Source organism: Camelus bactrianus, chromosome 20 (assembly GCF_048773025.1).
Source record: "Camelus bactrianus isolate YW-2024 breed Bactrian camel chromosome 20, ASM4877302v1, whole genome shotgun sequence".
NCBI classification, from domain to species: domain Eukaryota; kingdom Metazoa; phylum Chordata; class Mammalia; order Artiodactyla; family Camelidae; genus Camelus; species Camelus bactrianus.
The window spans coordinates 5461410-5477100 of NC_133558.1; positions in this window are offsets into that span (position 1 = coordinate 5461410).

Genomic DNA, 15691 nt, shown 5'->3' on the forward strand with positions numbered 1-15691 from the left:
GAAAAAGCCTCGCACACGAGGACACGTGTAGGCTGAGACGTGGGGTGGCCTGGTGGGAGGCGGGCTTTCCACGTAGAGGGACAAGCAGGGACAATGACAAAAAAAAAAAAAAAAAAAACACAAAGTGGAAAGTCTGGAGAGGGAAGATCAGCTTTTTAAGTTAAGGGCAGAGGTTAATGTGGAACACGAGGCTTCCTGGGGAATCACGGACAATGTTGAGCCTACAGTTTGCGTGACCAGAGAGGCACCCCTGCTGGTCATGTGAGGGGCGGTTGTGGGCAGGAGTGGAGAGGGGGACGAGGCGAGAGGAAGGGGCATAATGAGGTGTTTATTCCAGTGATTCAAGCCAGAAGTAGAAAGGGTCGAACTCAGGAAATGGGAATCAGGAGGAGAAGGGGGATATATGAAATATTTTTAGACTTTTTTTTCTGGTTATTAAACAAAAAGGCAACAGGAAGAAACTAGGAAAACACTTAGATCCCTGACTTGGGTAAGAGGATTGAGGGGGTCCTGGACACCAGTTTAGGAAATGTGAGCGCGGCATCAGATCAGAGGTGCTGGGAAGGAAATGACTGCGGTTTATGCAAATGTTGAGTTTGAGGTGTCTCCGCAGAGGACCAGAAACCAGCTGATTTTTATTACTTCTGAAGATTCAGAGAATTTAACAAATTCATCCAAGGTTACATAATCAATTAATTGTGGGGCTCGGCCCCTGCTCTGTGTTACCCCTAAATTTGTGATTGGTGCATTGATACTGAGTCATTTGGCAGAGCTTCTGGCTCAGTGGCATGTGTCTACAGGGGTGATGAATGTCCACGTTCACACTGTTAGGTCAAGTTCTCCTCTGAGATTTGGGGAATGACTGGACACATTTAGGTTCAGATGTCAGAGATGGCATGGAGTGGGGCTAACTGGCCCTTGACAGAAGTGAACCTATGACTTTGGCTTCAAAAGCCTCGTTTCTAACTAGCTGGACTTGGAGACCACTGACAGGTGTGTCACAATATATTGGAAAGGAGGCGAGTTATTCGAAGAAAGGAGCTCACCTGGATTTCGCATTTCAATCGAATTTCAAGAGAAGACACAGCAGGCAGGCCACTCCCTAGAGTTTCTTTGTCTTCTGAAGCTGAAAAACATAGAATAGTTAAAAGATGACTAAAGCAACTTCTGTCATCTCCAACCAGAAGAAAGGCTGTCAGTGTAAACTTCAGGATTCTCCATCTCAGTGTGTGAGATATATTTTATTTAGGGATATACGTAATGCAAAAGAAAGAAAGTCACATTGCCGGTAAAAGTCCAAGTACACGTGAATGTTATCAGAGACGTGTTCATTTGTCGCTGGAGCTAGATTTGGAATCGAAGGGCTAGAATCTGGAGTATCTATGTGAGTTTTCAAGGTATAAGCAAAGTTGACCGAACCGGGAAAGGTAAGGGCAAGATGGCGGACTGGACCCAAGACTCCCAGCTGCAGTGCGATGCCCTCCTGGGTCTCCGCATGCCTGACTCTGGCCTCTTGCTGCTGCTTGGAGCACAAACCAAGAGTCAGACTTGAGGCCTGGTGTGCAGCCAGTTTGTCTCTGACCTAAAAATTACTAATACACTCATCCACTTCCTTGAGTCTCCTCATGAGACAAAATTTTATACTTAGACATATGGGCATTATTACCCTATGTACTTTTCCTTTTTATTATTATTAAGGGAAACAAAACAACCTATTTTTAAAGGCCAATTTAAATACATCTTTTTATGAGTCTTTCAAATGCATGAGACTTTGCTCAACTCCCAAACTCTGAGAGTTTGCGTTAATACATTTTTTTGTCAATTTATTTCACCCTGCCTCCCCTTTTAGAGTGCAAACTCCATGAAACCAGAAAATGGGTTTTATTCATCTTTACATATACTGCAGTACCGAGCCTGCTGTTTCATATGTGATAAATGACAGTATTTGCTGATTTATGGAACATTAAATTCCCCTAGAAGTAGGGGGAAGAGGCATGGGGTAATTATTCATTTAGCTTTAGTTATCTCATTTGCAATATAGAAACAGCTTCCGCTTCTGCAAGGCTATGTGAGAAACACAAAGTGAATATATGTGAAAGGACTTTGTGCAACACAGAGGACCACACAGATGTAAAAATTAATTTAATTGTATAGCTTTTCTAGTGGCTTTATCATATAGAAAATGAACTACAAAAGGAACTTCACTGCATCCTCAGTTCTTAATGAATTTCTTTTACAAATTTTAAAACCTCGAGTGAGTTCTACAATGCTTCCAAGAATCACAGAACTCTACTTGATGGAATAATGAAGTCAATTCCTTAAGAAGCAGACTCTTCCAGTAACTTATAATGAGAAAAACATGGATAAAAATAAGGTTTCTTTATTCCTTTAAAACCAACATTGATAAATGCCATTGTCTTGTTAATAATCTTTCTTTAAATTAAATGCTAGCTTCCCCAGATGTTGTTTGTAAATGCTAATATATGGGTGTGTGTGTGTGCATAGTTAAAAACTAGTTGGGTGAACTCTTTCAATGTCTAATCTTTGTTGGTTTCAATATTCTTTCCATGTAGTTCTTCTGATCCTCTTTCTAAGGTCTGTAGAATTACAGGCATAGCTTGTTTCATTGCTCTTTGCTTTACTGAGCTTGGCAGATACTGTGTTTATTACAAACTGAAGGCTTGTGGCCGCCCTGCATTGAGCAAGTCTGTCGGCATCAGTTTTCCAACAGCATTTGCTCACTTTGTGTCTCTGTTTCACATTTTGGTAATTTGTCTAATATCTTGAACTTTTTCGTTATTATTACATTTCCTATGGCATCTGTGATCAGTGATCTTAGGTGTTACAACTATGACTCTCTGAAGGCTCAGAAGATGGTTAGCATTTTTTAGCAATAAAGTATTTCTTGATTAAGGTAGTATATTTTTTTAGACAAAATGGTATTGTACTCTTAATAGACTTCAGAAAATATAACTTCTATATGCACTGGGAAACCAAAAAATTCATGTGACTCACTTTCTTGTGATATTCGCTTCTATTGCAGTGGTTTGGAACCAAACAGGCAATATCTCCTAGGTGTGCCTGTATTTTAATTTAATTATTAAATATTATTTCATCTAAAAGAGTATTGAATGAATTCTAAGTTCTATAATCCATTATTTTTAATTAGTCTTGACAATGAACGTTCCAGTTTTCTATTGCTGTATAGCTAGTCATCTAAAAACGTAGTGGCCTAAAACAGCTGCAATCATTTTTCTCTCTCATGATCTCTATAGGTCAGAAATTTCAGAAGGAATTTTAGTGAGGACTAGCCCGGCAGCTATGGCTCTGGGTCTCTCATTCAGTCGGAGACAGAGTAGCTGTAACTGGAACAGAGGTGCTGGGGGTAGTGTTGGGATGTCTGGGGACTACGTGAGCGTCTTTTTCTTTATGTAGCCTCAGAACCCATTCATATGGCCTCCACATGGGCTATATTTGGCTTCCCAATAGCATGGTAGCCTCAGGGCTGTCAAACTGCTTACTTGGCCCATAAAGACTTTAAGAGCAACTATGCCGGGAAGCAGGGCGGAAGCTGTGTCTTGGTTCCTTGGCACTGCAGGTCACGCAGCATCACTTCTGCTCCACCCTGTTGGTTGAAACAGTTACAAAATCCAGCCCAGTTTCAGGAAGAGGAGACAGAGACCTCATTTCTCTGTAAGGAATTTCAAAGTCTTTGCAGATAGATTTTTAAACTGACATAATGAAAACAATATGGCGGTTATCACACGCACTTGCCTAAGTAATCTTATTTCCTATAAACTCAAATATTTAACAAACAGTTATTGAGTGTTTATTATGTGCCAGGCACTGAGATAAGTGCCACGGGTAACAAAGAGAATACATAGTTTCAGCCTTGAAAGTGCTTGCTTTCTAATAAGAAAGAAAGACACAAACCGATAATTACACTGCATGACAAGTGCATGCATTCTGATGGCACAGAGGGGGACAGGGAGAGAAGACGGCTCGTGCATTCTGGAAGACGTGACCTGGAGTTGAGTTCTAAACAATGAGTGATGATTGATTATTTATTCCAGGGAGTGGTGCCAGAATGCAAAGCCACAAAGACCAGAAAGAGTAAAGTGAATGTGTGCGTACACGCGCACACGTGTGTGTGTATGTTGTGTGTGTGGGGGCACAAGCAGTGAGTGTTTCTGAGACATACATTTGAGTCAGGGAATGGCTGGAGGTGAGGCTGGAGAGAAAGACAGGAACTAGATTATCACGCAGGATCTCATAGACCAAGGGAACTGACTAGTGTTTCTCTTGTAGATCTTGGGGAAACTTCGAAAGATTTTAAGCAAAAAGAGTGCTAGAATACCACTTATTCAGGCAGCTGTGGAGACAGCAGACTTCACAACAGCAACAAAAAGAACCAGTTAGAAAAATGCTGCAATAACTTTGGTGACAAATCCGGGGGTGAACAGTCGTAGTGGTGGAGAGGATGACACCAGGATCACAGACACAGCATCAGGTCTACAGAACTGGAAGGTAGAGTGGATGAGAGACATGAAGGAAAAGGAATCGAGAAGTTTGCTGGTGCGGGTAACAGGACAAAGAGTGCCGCCACTAACACAGAAGAAGAGGACGGGGTTCTGGGAAAGGTGAGTTAAGTTTTGCTCACACCGAGTTTGACAGGCCTTTGAGATACCTGAGACAGATAGGATGATGATTATAATTATTGGTAATAATGGCTGGAAGTTGTTCTTTGTTTATACATGACTCTTCTTAGCAGTTTTTAACTATTGTGGCACTTCCTCAGCAACTGTTTCCGGTCATGGCCAGGCTTACACCCCAGAGATTCTTGCCAAGGATACACCCAAGGACCTCCTACGTGAAGCTTAAATGCATAGCGTAATTAACTGCAAATTAAAGATCCCTAATGAAAGACACGACATAAGAGGATAACACCATCAGATACGGATAGAGATAAGGTGGTCTTGGTGGCTGTGGTCACTATTTTTCTCTACATTAGGAAAATGATAGCTTCTTACAGTATGAAACCTTTTGTGCTCACGTGCATCCTATCTTAGGGTGCAGGTCACCTTTTTATATTCCAAAGTCTTCAGGAATTCAAGGACTTATCTTTTAATTTATGAACGGGAAGGAACCAAATTAACCTTGTTTGGGTTCTCTGAAAAGTCTGAAGAGAGATCACTTTTCCATTGATAAGTAAAGGACCCTTAACGTCTTACTTGATTTTTAAACTTGATTAAGTGTTAAATCTTATTCACGTATTTAATCATTTCAAAAGCATCCCAGATTACTGATTGAAAAAACATTAATAATAGAAACATCTTATTTTAATTTTGCCAGTAGATGAATGAGAAGATCTATGCTAATTCTTAGTAAATGCTGTTTCATCATGTCTATGAATTTAAAATATGTTTCAAATAACAGCTCATGGTTGGCTCTTGCCTTTACACAATCTGATATTTTTTGCCTGTAATTGGAATGCCTAGATCATCTACATTAACATAACTATTGATATGCCTGGTTTAACTTGACCATCTTACTACTTAATTTTTTGTTTCTTCTTTTGGAATATTAGGATGTCTTTATGGTTCTATTTTTATCTCTCCTGTGGTTTACTTGCTGTAGTTGTTCATTTTATTTTATTTTTCCATGATTGCCCTAGAGTTTAAAATATGTTTTAACTTAGAGGCTACCAGTAAACAATAGCACACTGTTACAGTCTAAGAATCTCACAACAGTGTCCTTCTATTTCCCCTTGATTATCATTTTGCTATCATTGTATTTTACTTCTGATGTGTTTTAATCCTCACAGTCCATGGCTACTATTTTTCTTGCTACTACATTTTTTTAGATAATAATATTTTAAAAGGAGTAAAATAACCAAAAATGCCTTTTTTTATTTACCCATAATTTCAGTTTCTAGATCTCTTCATTCCCTTCTGCAGATCCAGCTTTTTATCTGTTACCATTTTTCTTCTATCCAAATAACATATTTTAACCCTTCTGTATCACAGGACTGCTCATAATAAATTCTTTCAGCTTTGATTTGTCCAAAAAAGCTTAGACTTTATTTTTGCAAGATATTTTCAAAGGGTATAGAAATCTAGGTGATAATTTTCTTTGAGTACTTTGAAGATGTTGCTTCATGGTCTTTCAACTTGCACATTTGCATCTTTCTTCCTGGCTGACTTTATATAATAGATCTTTCTCTCCAGCTGACTTCAAGATTTTATCTTGAGTTGTCAGCAGTTTGCCTAATAGGTGTATCTACCTGAGTTTTTCTGTGTGTTCATCATTCCTGTGTTTCCCTAACTTCTTGGTTCTGTAATGCATTCTTTTTCATTGCATTTGGTTAAATCTTTAAAATAATTTTGGTTGTTGCCCATAAGTTTACAGTATACACTTAAAAATACTCTGAGTCGACATTCAGATACCACTAGGCTGTTTCAGGTGCAGTGCAGGAACCTTACAGCAGTGTTCCCAGATCCTGGTTCTCACTCTTGTGATAGTGCTATGATTCATTCCATTTTTATGTGTGATATTATCAACCAATACAACGTTACTGTTATTCCTTTAAATGGTTATTTTGTATCAATTAAGAATAGGAAAAACACAAAGTTATATTTAACTTTCATTTAGTCTTCCTCTGACATTCTTCTTTTTGTATAAATCCAAGTTTATGACCTACCTCATTTTTCCTACCACTGAAGAGCTTTTCTTTCTTTTTTAAATTTTATTTATTATTGATGTGCAGTTGATTTACAATGTTAGTTTCAGGTGTATAGCAAAGCAATTCACTTATACATATACATACAAATATTTTTTTTCTTTTCAGATTCTTTCCCATTATACGTTATTACAAGAAATTGAATATCGTTCCCTGTGGTCTACAGTAGGTCCTTGTTGTTTAGCTATTGTATGCATAGTACTGTGTGTCTGTTAATCCCAAACTCCTAAGTTTGAAGAGCTTTTCTTAGCATTTCTTATAAGGCACGTCTGCTGGAAATGAATTTCTTCAATTTTGGTTTGTCTGAGAAAGTCTTTATTTCTTTTTAATGTCTGAAGGTTCATTTCATTGGCTGTGTGATTCTAGATTGGGAATTATTTTCCTGAATAATTTAAAGGTTTCACCATCTCTCTTCCTGCTTACACGGTTTCTGCTGAGAAATCAGCTACAGTCTTATTCTTGTTTCTCTATAGGTAAAGTTGGCTTTTTGCCCCTCTGGTTTTCTTCAAGGTTTTCTCTTTGTTTTTAGTTTTCTTCCATTTGAATCTGATATACCTTGGTGGTGTCTGAGCTTCCAGGATCTGTGGGTTGGTGTCTTCATGTGGGATATTTCTCAGCCATTACTACTTCAAATATTTCTTCTCTCCCATTGTCTTCCTTCTCCTTCTGCTATTCTAATTGTGTGTATTTTACACTGTTTGATATTGTTCCACAGTTCTGGGATGTTCTGTTCTTTTTTTTTTTTTTAATTCTTTTGTTTTCTTTGCATTTACATTTGGGAAGTTTTATTGACTCATTTTCAATTTCCCTGATTTCCTCCCCCAGCTGTGTCAAATCCCCCGATGGGCCAGCCAAACCCTTCTTCATTTCTGTTACTATGCTTTTTATTTCTAGTGTTACTTTCAGATTTTTTTTTTAAATAATGTCCATCTTGCTGCTAATATTACTTGTTTGGCCTTTCATGTGGTCTACTTGTTCCATTAGACCCCTTAATATGTTGATAATAGTTATTTTAAATTCTTTGCCTGATAATTCCAACATCTGTGTCATATTTGAGTGTAGTTCTAACGGCTGCTCTGCCTCGTCCAACGGCACTTTTTTTTGGCCTCTGTATGCCTTGGAGTATTTTGGTAGAAGTCACTTATACTGATTGTATGAGCATAGGTGCTGAAGTAAACAGGCCTTCAGTGTGCTTACGTTAATCTAGATAGGAACTGGACTGTGTTTAATGTTTGTGCCGTAAGTTACCTGTGGCTTCAAACTCCTCTAGTGTTGTGTTTTCTCCTCCCTTCTTGGCTTTGGGGCTTCTTGTTAAACTGCTCCTTACAGAGAGTCTGCGTCCTGCAGCCCTGTCAGCTGTAACCCACTCCTGTCATTACCTGGCGGTCCTGGTGTCGGGGCAGAGTGTGGGGAAGGAGAAGGCTCCGTAATCTTCCGACTCAGTGTTGGTCTTTCCATGGAACCGTGTCTCAGAGGTGTGGCTTTCACACGTGCTTCTGTCCCTCGTCTAGGAATATGCCCCCCCCCCGCCTCTGCCCCCAACTCCTCTCCTTGGCTACAACAGCCCCGATCCACTTCCTTGAAGTTCAGTTGTCTGTTACCTTGATTTGTTTTAATTATTTAAAAACCTTCCCCCGTCAGCTGAGACAGGAAGGCGGGGTGGGCTGGAGCAGGTGGGACTAGATTTCAGTATTGCCCTCTAATGAGTCGTTTTCCAAGGAGACGAGGCTCTTATCATGTGGGAGGTGCTGGGAGGGTTTGGCAAGGACTCCCTTCTATCTCCCCTCGCCAGGACCACGGCAGGGTCTTCCTTAGATCCCCGGAGTGAGAAATTGGTGGAGTTCCTGAAGTGAGAGCCCGAGAAAGGATGGAGACCCCCTGTGACGACAGCCCCAGGAGCTTCTCATTCTCACGCTAGTCCATTCTCATCCTGCAGCGAATGAGCAAGTCAGCCGGTTGTGATGGTTAATCTTATGTGTCAACTTGTCTGGGTACCCAGTTGTTTGGTCAAACACTAGTGCAAGTGTTGCTGTGAATATAACTTTTTAGATGTGACTAACATTTAAATCAGTAGACTTCTAGTAAAGCAGGTGACCCTCCATAGTGAGGCTGAGTCTTATCCAATCAGTTGAAGGCCTTAAGAGTCAAGACTGAGATTCCCTGAAGAGGCAAAGATGCTGCCTCCAGACTGCCTTTGGACTCAAGAGTGCAACAGTCACTCCTATCAGAATGTCAGCCTGCCAGCCTGCCCTGCGGGCTCATACAACGATGTGAGTCAGTCGCTTAAAGTGAATCTCTCTCTCTCTCCTTCTCTCAGTCCCCTCCCCCTGATACACACACACACGTAGAGATGTAGACATCTATATTTATAGCTATACATTTATATATATGTGTAGAGATAGATCTCCTATTGTTTCCATTTCTCCAGAGACCCCTTAGTAACACAATGCTATTTCCCTTTTCTGCAGGATGCTTCCACATATTAACAGAGTTATTTAAAAATCCTTATTATGATAGCTCCCACCTCTGAATCTAGTTTGGTTGATGGTTTTCATCTTTTGTCAATGGGTCTTTCTTTTAGCCTCACTTTTTTCAGTGCCTCATAATTTTTGATTGAATGCCAGGCAGTTTGGTAGAAGAGCAGAGCAGAGACCGAAGACTATTTACTCCTGGAAACCGGCATGGCTTTTTCTCCATGAGGCCATTGTTGTGTAGGATTGCGTGAAAAGGGTCAGCTGCTGGGCTCAGTCGGGGCTCTGTTGTTGTTCTTGTAACTTTCCGCACACCACGGGCTCAGATGCTCCCTTGGAGTTCTGCCATTGCCTTGTGCTTGCCGTAAGGGCTGGAGTGCCAACCAGTTTTTCCAAAACTTCCTGCCCCACTTTTAGCTTTCTGTAGGCCCTACACATCCTTGTGTGTAAATTCCCTAAGGATCTGAGAGGGCTCCCTTGTCTCCGCACAAGTGGTAAATTGTTATTTGTTACTTACTAAAAGCTTCAAGGTTGGGCAGGGGTGGTTCTCAGCTTTCCTAAACGAGCCTAAGTTGGAGGCATGCTTTTATTCTGGAACCTCAAGAATGATGCTTTCTTAGCTTTCCCTCTTGCATTATTGTATCAGACGACCTTGCATAAGAGAAGATTTCCTGCCTCTCATCAAGAGATTGATGGCTTTTGCCAAGTGACACTTCAAATGAGAATGACATGTAGGTGTGTCTCCCTGTCTATGAAGTCGGAGTGGAAATGTCATAAGCAAAAACAAAATAAAAAGTTTTCAACTTATTGCCAGTTTTGGAATGCTGAAAATTCTCTGTTTTAGGAGAAGATGACATGGTATATGAAGAAAATAGAAATGAACAATTCTCCTCAAAATGGCCAATAAACTAACTAAACTAATTAGTTAAAAAAAAATGCCAAATCATGCTGATACATAATGTTGAGTCTGGACTTGTAAGACATCAAGATACGACTTTATTCTGGCCATTGTGAGAGTTTTATAATCACGTCTATCATCCTGCTCCAAGTTCCCCTATTCTTCAACGTACTGAGTTTCTATGGGAACATTAAATGTGATGCAAAAACTTGGCATGATGCTAGACCCAAAACAATGGTGGGAAGTGCTGGATTCTTTCTTGGTTTTGACAGCTTGGATCTCACCACTTTTTATATGGCCTCTTCTAGACCGACTCCTAATTATCTGTGTTTCTTCTTCCTTCCATACATGCAGTTCTACCAAGTTACTTCAAATTGCAAATAAAGTTACTGTGTTAATGAGAATTATTTCTTGAAGGCATTCATTGAATGGCAGCTTACAACGCATGGACATTCTTAGGCATTTTTGGATCTTCATTATTCGAGTTTTATTATTAAATCCATGTACAGTTCTGAACTTTTGCACGTGTGTGTCTGCTATTGCTCATCTCTTTTGGTCACTGAGTTGTATTTTACTTTATCCGAGAATAATTGGAGATGAAGAATAAAAGTTAAACTTAACATTGCTTTTACTTTCCAAATAGTTGTTAGTTCACTGCCTTGGGAAGACTTTTTTGAATTAACATTCTAATTTGATGGAAAATATTGCAACAACTAAAAATTACTGGTATTTTTACACTTACCTATGCATTTTTTCAATGATTATATTCTCATGTTTTCTTATGACAGTGGGTAACTGATAACAACTGTTAACTAAAGTGGATGACTGATAACTTACTGTAACAGCTGGTAAAAATAACAGCTCACAGCTGGGAGCAGGCTTACAGTGGGAGACAGTAATTTATTTAGGATACTCAGTAAGCGATATTAGATGTTGATAGTTTGCAATACGGTTTCATGAGAAGGACACTGGACTTGAAGTCAGGACATCTTGGTTCCCTCCTAGCTCTGCCCCTTTCTATCTGCTTCATTGGGAAATTCCTTTTCATTTCTGCTTCTCAGTTTCCTTACTTTCAAATTTTTACTAATGATCTGTGTACATCAAAGGACACTTGAGAAGCACGAATGGGTTACTGTGTTTGTACCTAATGCAATTAAAAATTAATGCCATTATTATGGCTTTAGGTTAACAGAGTTAACATTACACATTTGAAGACACTGGCATGCAAGAAGTCAAAAGATTTGAAGAAGAGCCTATTATGGATTCAATACATCTTGATGATAAAATTCCCATACTCCATGTCAGTCTCGTTTTAGGGGTTGGTCCTTTCTGAATTCTAACACATGTTTTCTCTATTTAAAGCTTCTCTTCAGTGTTCTAATATTTTAAACAATATCAATTGTTTTCCCACTTGCCATTGGCAAGAAAGAACTCATTGTTATTTTGGTTATGCCATCCAGGCAATACATAACTTTATTCTACTTGTGTTGGCTTGTGGATCTGAAAATAAAGGAGCTTTTCTAGGAAACCAAGACATAAAATTTTGAACTGCCAATCTTCCAGCTTTTAAAAATTTTAATCCAGGAAATAATTTCCATATGAATATAGCCTCTTCCATTTATAACCCCGTCCCCCCAAAAGCTTTTTACATATCAACACATTCCTCTAATGGACCACACAACAATTCCAGTCTTTCAAAATTCTGCAGAGACAGCCATATCATTAGTAGGAAGAAAACTAATTTTGGTAAGAATTAAAATTTCCCACAAGAGTCTGCTCTTAAGTCAAAGTAACTTTGAAGACATGTGATGATTTTTTTCCCCCAAGCTTATGCTTTTTTTGAACAAGAGCACAATTAAAAGAAAACACAGTTGTGATCATAAATATAAACCCAGAGTCATAAATGGTCTGAGAAAACATTCTTCCCAAAATTTGACAGGAAATATTTCCTTGGGACTTTGATGAACATGAACACTTGGAATTAGTCCTTCTGCCTCATTTGAAATCATTTGCTTTGAATACTCACTGATATTCTTGATAGAAGGAGATCCACTGATTCTGACCCTCAATTCTCTCTCATCATCTGGCGACCATTTAAAATCTGACAGATACAAAAGCTTTTCCTGGGAGGCGTAGTCCAGCGTGAATAAAGACCAGTATTAACGTGATTGAAAGAGTATGAGTTCTTTCTTTTTTCAGAGCAAATCTCATAATTCTGTGTGGACATGATTTCTGTGGTGGTGGAAAGAATATAAAGTCCAGTGTGCGTGTCTATCACTACAACCTGTAAAGCACTCACGGTGGGGACCATCCCATGGCTTCACCCCAAGACCAGGGCTTCCTAGCCAAGCATTTCTCCTTAAGAATTGCTTCTGAACAAAACACATTGTGTTTAAGAAGTTCTTGTAAAAGGTAACTGTGGATTGAGAGTCAGAGAGGATGGGAGCTTCTATGTCTAGACTCTGCCATCTTATTAAGGAGGAAGACTGATTCCTCCTGTTCTGCTGTTGTCTGTTTGAATATAATCTGCCTTGTGCTTCTCTATTCTGTTTCTTATTTCATAGACAGTAGAAAATACATAAGCATTTTCTGCCTCCTCTAAATAATTTCTTTACTGTGCAGCTGAGAAGGTCCCGAAGTCTTGATTCTTTTCCATTATAGGTTATTACAAGCTATTGAATATAGCTCCCTGTGCTGTACAGTAGGACCTCGTTGTTCACCTGTTTCGTATACAGTAGTTTGTATCCACAGAAGGTTTTTATGTTGTCTTCTTTCATATGTGGTTCTTGGGTGTGAGAAAACTATACTTGTACATTCATATTGGTTTTAATGCAGATTTCCTTCAAAAAAATATTGTACCAAATTCCACTGACATTATCATTGTTTGATAATGTCTATATTCTTTTGGACACAATAAAAACTTGGACTACTCAGGTAAATGGACTATTATATTTATATCTATTTATCTATATTTCTAAGATGTCTATAAAAATACTGTACAGGGATCCTGGTTCAATTTATGGGTCTAAAATTTTAGTGCCATGATTGTAAACCAACTATACTTCAATAAAACTATAAAAATAAAAACAAGTATTACAGTCAAAAATTAAAAAAATAAAATGCTCATGACTGAACATTAATTATGATGTGTATAAGTCCACAATTACATTAAAAAAGTTATTTCTGCAAGAAACAGATCTTACTAATTCATATTCTTGAACCTCAAAGGTTTTAAAATACTTCTGTTTAGACCACGTTCTACGTGAGCATCAAGACAGAATGAAATTTCTTGGCATATAAATGCCAGGAAGGAGACTGACTAAAAATTTTCCACATGATTTTTTTTCCACATAATTTAATGTGGCTTTTCTATGAAGTTTCATGTGAAAGCTAAATACAATAGCTCATAGTTAGAACTAAAATTTGTATTTATACCACCTGAAACTATTAATTTTGATTTTAAATATATAGAGTTTTTTTGTATCCTCCTTTTAAAGACTCTTATTATTATCAGTCCACGTAGTAGCATGGCAATACACAGAGGATGGCCACATGTTTAGAAAAAGGGACAAAAATGTGGAAGATTCTTTCCAACACACACGCACGTGTGCCCACGCTAACTGTTCAGCGTTATGTGCAGCAGGACCTCAGGTCTGTATTCCTCGTTAGAACTTGATGGTGTCTATTTACTCTTTAGGAGTAGATCTGGCGACTGCTATTGGAAGACAGAGGCTGCTGAGGGGAACATAGTCACATCTGGATGAAAAAGCCCACACACATCATTGTCCACGTCTTCTACAGAATCACTCAGATGATGGACATGTTCTACCAGGATTTTGCAAGCTTAACATGGCAGACTCTGCCTTGGCCGGGGATACGCCACCTGATTATGCAAGCGTATCTGGAGTGGTGCGGAATTCTAGGGCAACTGTAGGCAACTCAGTGATCTGATGGCTGCTGGACCCCACATTAGCCCCATAAACCACGGCAGGGAGGATTTCTGCACGGGCGTGGTGAGGGGCAGCCACTTGGCAGCTGATGTTGAATTCAGAGATTACGTCACTGCTCTGCAGCTGTGAGGCAACAGCCCGTGCAACAAATTGCCAGAACTCAGCTATTACTGACCTGTATGAGTAGGCAGATTTGGGGGGGGGTTGTTTGTTTGTTTGTTTGTTTGTTTGTTTAGCAAGTTGCCATTCTGTTTTCCTGTAGAAAGTGTGCATCAAACAAGGAAACTAGTTTTGCCAGTTTGGCATTCTGGAAGCTGACTAACCCTTCCAGGCCTTTAGGGTGTCATTTGGTGAATGGGAGCAACTTGGTGCTTGTGTGGCTGTATAAGTTATTTTGTTTAGGATGCTAAATCCTACCCTTTGCAAAGAAGAATTAATGCATTTCCTCCTGTGCCTAGCTTATATTCAGGGGATATCTTACATAATGAAAGAATATAGGCCCATGTGGGTTAATGTTCACAGCAAATTCAGTTCATGATTGATGTATTACTGTTTTCTTAGACAAAATGATGGTTAGGGAATTGAACAACAGAGATGAAACCAGACCCACATATGATCCTTAAATCATATTTTGCATACATAAATAACTAGCATATTGAACCGAGGGACCTGATTAGATTTAGTCAGTGTCAGTGTCAAAATTTTCAATTTCAAATGGGGTAAATGCTGCTTACAGTAATAGTCTGATAGAAACTCAATGGACATCTTATGCCACCATATGATCAGAATCTGATTAGTTACTCAAAAAAGTGATGAGACAGGAAATCATGGACAATGAAAACGTACATCTATTAACCCTCACAGTTAAATCTAAAACATATAAATACACACTGTGCTTTCACTAATCTTTCAAAATGATCTTTCTCTGAGTATCAGTCAATTAATTGAAATTTTTCAGATTTTCCTATGGCCTTTTGACCAAAAAACCACACTCATGCTGTGCCCTTCATAATTCCCAGTTTTTGTTTTAATCGGAGCAATGGAGAGCATGAAGACACTTGTATAGCATTTGTATAGCAACTTGAATGCAAAATGTTTCTTGGCTATTATATGACGTCTTTGCTAATTTTTTAATAATGCTTTGCCCAAACCCATTGTGACACATTTTTAGCAACTTTCAATGACACGTTTTTAAAACATTTAATTTACTTTTTATAAAACTAAAACTAAAACCTCTTTTGACATTCAAGTTTTATTGTTTAAGTAGCATGTAATTCGGTAACTTCAACACCAAGTACATCTGAGAACTGGCTTAACGGGAAACAAAACTGATACTTAATAAGTGAATGACCACACCTGAGGGAGCAAAGTACATCTACTCTATAGAGTGGTCCAACTGGAAATACTCAGCTCTGTGTATTGCAGAAGGTATGGATCGTTTCAATGAATCAGCCAGTGGGAGCTTATTAAGAGCTTCTATAGATTTAATCTATTAGTTGGAAAGAAGATTTCAAGTGCTAATTCCATGTGATCTTGCTGCTCAGATAAATTATTTAAATAGAAGATAAGTCCAGAAATACTTTGCTACTGATCTACCATAACTTGTCTGTGGCTTTGCTCTTCATGGTCACAA